General features: G+C 31.7%; 1 long non-coding RNA gene across 1 annotated transcript; it reads right to left on the bottom strand.

The window, feature by feature from the left end:
* Positions 1 to 235: 235 nt before the first annotated feature.
* LOC139516020 (uncharacterized) lies at positions 236 to 5,603 on the bottom strand. The gene is made up of 3 exons (XR_011662900.1): positions 5,098 to 5,603; positions 3,605 to 3,719; positions 236 to 3,113 (listed from the first exon to the last, which is right to left on the bottom strand). It is a non-coding gene; the product is annotated as an uncharacterized lncRNA (long non-coding RNA).
* Between the last annotated feature and the right edge of the window lie 1,271 nt (positions 5,604 to 6,874).

The following is a 6,874-nucleotide window of genomic DNA, read 5'->3' as shown; positions in this document are numbered from 1 at the left end:
TGATTATGGCCTAAAGAGAACTATGATAGGTACATGTAGCCGTGAAATTGGCAATCATATCAAATCTCCTTTGTTAATAAGACGGATAACTTGGCCTGATTAAATGTGACATATACTTAGCTACAGTGTTAACATAACAATTAGTTTATTCTGTTTATTAATTCAATCCATAAATTTTGATCAAGATTCAAATGCATGTACTGCACAAAACAAAAAATAACAAGGGCATACTACATTGATACTTATACTAAAGTTTATTTTTTTTGGTGTACATATTTCTAAATAGCACAGAAATGTTAACACAATTATTTAAAAAAAAATACATTTTTTGACTTATCATTTCCTTTTAACAGATTTGTTTTAATATAAATTGATCCCATTTTCTGTCACTCTGCACTAATTTGGAACTTATTTTATCAACACATATACATCTTTTTAGAAATTCATATAAACCTTTGCTTAACATAAATGACATGTATAAATATTTGCCTATAAACACATAACACATGATAAATATCTAAATAGTTTCAAAAAAATTTGAAATATTCTTTCAGACACCCAGTAATATTTTAAAAGATAAAGATCCATGAACAACTAAGTTGATATTCTTAAAATTGTCCTCTATCAAAATTGTCATTTTCAACATTGAGGTCTCTCAATTACTGAAGTAACTTCCAAAATATTACCAAAAGTCATACATATACATAACTAGAGGCTCCAAAGAGCCTGTGTCGCTCACCTTGGTCTATGTGAATATTAAACAAAGGACACAGATGGATTTATGACAAAATTGTGTTTTGGTGATGGGGATGTGTTTGTAGATCTTACTTTTCTAAACATTCTTGCTGCTTACGAAGATAACTAAACAAAGACCAATGAACCTTGAAAATGAGGTCAAGGTCAGATGAACCATGCCAGGCAGACATGTACAGCTAACAATGCTTCTATACAACATATATAAATGACCTATTACTGATAGTTTAAGAAAAATAGACCAAAACACAAAAACTTAACACTGTGCAATGAACCGTGAAAATGAGGTCACGGTCAAATAAAACCTGCGCGACTGACATAAAGATCATAAAATATTTCCATACACCAAATATAGATGACCTATGGCATATAGTATTAGATAAAAAGACCAAAACTCAAAAACTTAACTTTGACCACTGAACCATGAAAATGAGGTCAAGGTCACATGACATCTGCCCGCTAGATAGGTACACCTTACAATCATTCCATACAACAAATATAGTAGACCTATTGCATATAGTATGAGAAAAACAGACCAAAACACAAAAACTTAACTATAACCACTGAACCATGAAAATGAGGTCAAGGTCAGATGACACCTGCCAGTTGGACATCTACACCTTACAGTCCTTCCATACACCGAATATACTAGCCCTATTGCTTGTAGTATCTGAGATATGGACTTGACCACCAAAACTTAACCTTGTTCACTGATCCATGAAATGAGGTCGAGGTCAAGTGAAAACTGTCTGACAGACATGAGGACCTTTCAAGGTACGCACATATCAAATATAGTTATCCTATTAATTATAATAAGAGAGAATTCAACATTACAAAAAATCTGAACTTTTTTTTCAAGTGGTCACTGAACCATGAAAATGAGGTCAAGGACATTGGACATGTGACTGACGGAAACTTCGTAACATGAGGCATCTATATACAAAGTATGAAGCATCCAGGCCTTCCACCTTCTAAAATATAAAGCTTTTAAGAAGTTAGCTAACACCGCCGCCTGCCGCCGCCGGATCACTATCCCTATGTCGAGCTTTCTGCAACAAAAGTTGCAGGCTCGACAAAAATTGACTAAAAAAGGCAATAACTCCTTAGGAATGACATCAAAAGTTCAATGAAGGATAAAAAACTTAATTCACATAGTTTTTATATTGCTGCAGTTCAACCCCCCCCCCCCCCCAAACTATTTGAATTAAGTTTTTTTATCTTACATTGATCTTTTGATGTCGTCCCTTAGGTGGTCAATTGACCATTTTGGTCATGTTGACTTATTTGTAGATCTTACTTTGCTGAACATTTTTGCCGTACTACAGTTTATTTCTATCTATAATAATATTCAAGATAATAACCCAAAACAGCAAAATTTCCTTAAAATTACCAATTCAGGGGCAGCAACCTAACAAAAGGTTGTCCGATTCATCTGAAAATTTCAGGGCAGGTAGATTTTGACCTGATAAACAATTTAAGCCCTTTGTCAGATTTGCTTTAAATGCTTTGGTTTTTGTGTTATAAGCCAAAAACTGCATTTTACCCCTATGTTCTATTTTTGGCCGTGGTGGCCATCTTGGTTGGTATGCCGGGTCACCGGACACAATTTTTAAACAAAATACTCCAATGATTGTGGCCAAGTTTGGTTTAATTTGTCCCAGTAGTTTCAGAGGAGAAGATTTTTCTAAAAGATTACTAAGATTTATGAAATTTTTTTTAAAAATTGACTATAAAGGGCAATAACTCCTTAGGGGGTCAATTGACCATTTTGGTCATGTTGACTTATTTGTAGATTTTACTTTGCTGAACATTTTAGCTGTTTACAGTTTATCTCTATCTATAATAATATTCAAGAAAATAACCAAAAACAGTAAAATTTCCTTAAAATTACCAATTCAGGGGCAGCAACCTAACAACGGGTTGTCTGATACATCTGAAAATTTCAGGGCAGATAGATCTTGACCTGATAAACAAATTTACTCTGTCAGATTTGCTCTAAATGCTTTGGTTTTTGAGTTATAAGCCAAAAACTGCATTTTACCCCTATATTCTATTTTTAGCCGTGGCGGCCATCTTGGTTGATATGCCGGGTCATCAGACACAATTTTTAAACTAGATACCCCAATGATGATTGTGGCTAAGTTTGGTTAAATTTGGCGCAGTAGTTTCAGAGGAGAAGATTTTTGTAAAAGTTTACAGACAACGGACGACGACGGACGCCAAGTGATGAGAAAAGCTCACTTGGCCCTTTGGGCCAGGTGAGCTAAAAAACTTAATAGGTATTGAAATGTTTTGTTGGTCACTTTGAGTCTCCCAAACTGGTTACAGTTTCATGTGTGTTTTTCTTTAAGCTCAGTTACCTGAAAAAAATGAAGGAATAGTCAAGCTACATATGTATACATTTATACATCAGTTTTTTGCTTGAAAATGTTTTAAATTAATTATATTAAATAAGATGAGTTTTAATATTATATTATACATGTATTCAAGTACACATATTTGAAGTTGAATATAATTTTTTAGAAGATTTCACATTCAGGACTTCATATACATTTGTAGTGAGAGATTAAAACCCTTCTTGCATATCTGGAAATAAATACTTGGTCTCATTAATTTTTATGTGTGTGTCATCTGTGTTTTAATTTGTTCTTAAATTAAGCTGACACTGGTCATCTTAAAATGTTTAACAATTCATTTGTTATGCATTCTTATTCTGATTTACATTATATACTGATGTAATGTCTAGTATATTTACAGGATTTAAGATTTCCCATACTTTATCTCATACGGTACTTTATCTAAATAAAGATAAACATGTAAAAAATGTACTTTAAGAGATACTGGTACTCACTTTTGAATTTTCATATTAATACAGTAGGTTAACTTCAAAATCAAGTTGATCCATTTCTCTAATTATAGCTATAGGCTCCTCTATATGTAAGTCTGTCATCTGATGTATCTTTTATCTGTTTGAAGAAATAACAGATTATAAGGTGATCAATTATTCTTTGAATTGAATTTGGAAAATTGTATTTAAAATCAAATTAGTTATTTTCTTATCTTAAGAACCAGTGGAAAATATATAATGAGCTGTTAGCATCTTACTATATTAAAACATTCAAAGTTACAAGACTTTTAGTATGATTAATTCTATTTTTAAATGGACAGGTAAATGTATGAAATGATCTATTAAAATGAACACTTTAAAGCAGAAAGGTAAATTGTGATTAACTTATTACTAAACAAGTTTACTTGATATATTTGAGTCAAATTAACCTTATATGCTATGTGCTTCAGGATCACACATGTACATGTACAAATGTATCTAAATACTAATGACAAGATCTCAAAATGAGCTATTTTTTTAAAATTTTTTTCAGTTTTGAACTAAATGTTAAAAGTTTGAAATTCTTGCAATTGTATCATGTATAAATCATATGTCTAGATTTAGTTTCTAAGGACACGAAGGACAATAAACAACAAATTTATGAAACAAAGGTATTGCCGTCCCAAAAGATCCCATCTAATAGTGGATTAAGAATCTAATTATCTTAAGATTTGATATACAAGTTTTATTTTTATAAATAAATATATATGCAAGCATGATAACCACTTTTCAATATATGTGTGTCTTTCATATGTCATAAAATATAGGTACACTGTATATATGTAGCAATCAAAATTACAGAAAATTTAAATTTGACGTTCCTGATTTTTAACTAATTAAGCTTACTGTTTACATGTATATCTGACATAAACATATACAATGTATATGACTATCCTGATAACTGTAGGATTGTCTTTACTTTTATAAATTGTGACTTGGATGGAGAGTTGTATCATTGGCACTCATACCACATCTTTTTATACATTTATCTATTCTACATGTACATGCAAATGTATTCATTTGTAGTTGCATTTTGCCTACATGTACATTCATTTTGGCACATGAACATACATTACTGACATGTACATATTAATGATAAGCATAATAAATAAGGTGACAGACATGTATGGTCTGTTGTGTATATGGAGGATAGTTGCACATGTGATTTTTTAATTGGCAATCATCATGATCATAACCAAATCTTCTTTTTTTTGTAACTTTTGAGTCTGATAGTTTTATTTTTTTTTATTTTAAATTATTATCCTATTCAAATAATGTTTGAACATGATGAATAAAATTGTATAAAATTGCTTTCAGCACAGATCATACATTTGCAGAGAATAATTTCACATTGTAACTAAAAATATGGGGGAGAGGGGGGATTTATTAAAATTATTGAACGGGCCACATGATTTATCCGAGAAGTAATTTTAAACTTCCATAATTTAAACTATTACCTGTTCCAACTGGTATAACTGTCGCAAAGAATTCTTTTGTACCCTATAACTATCATCTGCTTCAAAGTGATCCGCCTTTCCAGTTTTCAAGATGCCCAAAATTATGGCATTTAGATCTTTCTTTGCTTTTGGTGTCCATGATATACCATGTACTGTTTTAAGGTGGGAGAAAACTGTATGATTTCAAGCATTTGTCCAGCTGAATCATCAAAAACTACTCACGGATGGCTTTAAATTGCTCATATTCCATATTTCCAGCAAATAATACAATAATTTCAGTCTTATAAATAATCCTCATTCCCGTACAGAATTTGTAACTGTCTCTGTCTGGAAGTGATCACCCGTACATGTATGCAACAATCTCCTGGTGAGGGAAATAAGTTTTCCAACACCACAAAATTATGTAGTTTTATTAAATCTTATCAAAATGTTCAATTATGTATAAAAACATACAACAGAAGTTCATTTTACTGTCAAAACATTACCATCTGATTACAACCTTTAGGGAGCTACCATTTGATTTTTATGGGGGGGCTAGGATGAAAAATTTTGTCCTGCATTTTTTTTTAGCTGTAATCTCTGTCCTGCCTTTTTATTTTTCACTCTGTTCGGTCCTGCCTTTTTTTTTTTAGTTTATCCTGACTTTTTTTTACTTAAATTGTCGTCCTGACTTTTTTTTTTTTGCAAGTGTCTCATCCTGCCTTTTTTTTTACTCAAAACTCCTGTCCTGCCTATTTTTTTCAAATTTCATCCTAGCCCCCCCATAAAAATCAAATGGTAGCTCCCTTATCGGTTTTTAAATTGAAGAGCATCACTTTTGGTATGTCTAAACACCAAAAAGTCGAAAATAAACTGCTGTTTCCTGACAGTTTACTGCATTAGAACATTTACATATCAACAGATACCAAAGATGTTATTATCATTTCCTGCTGTATTCATGGTCATCTTTTAGAATATATATCAATTGTTATATTGTAGGCTGTTTTTGTTGAGAAATTAATACCCCTATTTCCCTATATAAGCAGTCAAATTTAGTGAAAAATCAAATTCATTTTTTATACATAATAACCCAATATGACTTTTAAAAATGTCATTTCCCAACAAAACAAGGTGGATACAATACAAAAACCCATTTATCTCAAAAAGGTTGTTGAACAAAATTTCTAACATCTGCCTGGTTTTCTCTGGCATTGCCTCTTAATCAATCTAGCGTACATTGCTGTTTTTCATGTAACAATAACGTAATGTAACCGTAGCCTCAGTAATTATTGTTACATTTGTAATTAATCGGTTCCTCACCCAACTTTGCATTCCGGCAATTAGTCTCCAATGTAACAATAATATTTTTATTATTGTTACATTTCCATGTAACTGTAGCCAGTGCCAACATAGAAAATGATGGTGCGAGTGGGGCATCTATGTACTATGGACCCATTCTTGTTCCTCAAGATTTAAGAAATTGTCAATTTTCCAAATAAAATAGGGGTCACAATTGTTTTGGCCAATTCTTTATATATATAGTCTGAAAACAGATTTACTAAGTATTGCACAACAGCATTCACGTGTATTCCACAAAAGCTAGAATTCTTCAATTGAATATAAGTTCAAATCATATTTTCAAGTTCTTTGACTACATTTTTTTCTGTATCACAAATCTATAATGTGTCAAATATTTAATTACAATCCAAATTCAGACCTGTATCAAGCTTGAATATTGTGTCCATTTTTGACCCAACTGTTCATGGTTGGACCTCTGCGGTTGTATCCAGCTGCGCTC

Source organism: Mytilus edulis, chromosome 3, assembly GCF_963676685.1.
Source record: "Mytilus edulis chromosome 3, xbMytEdul2.2, whole genome shotgun sequence".
Taxonomy (NCBI): domain Eukaryota; kingdom Metazoa; phylum Mollusca; class Bivalvia; order Mytilida; family Mytilidae; genus Mytilus; species Mytilus edulis.
This window is presented reverse-complemented; position numbering and strand designations above follow the sequence as displayed.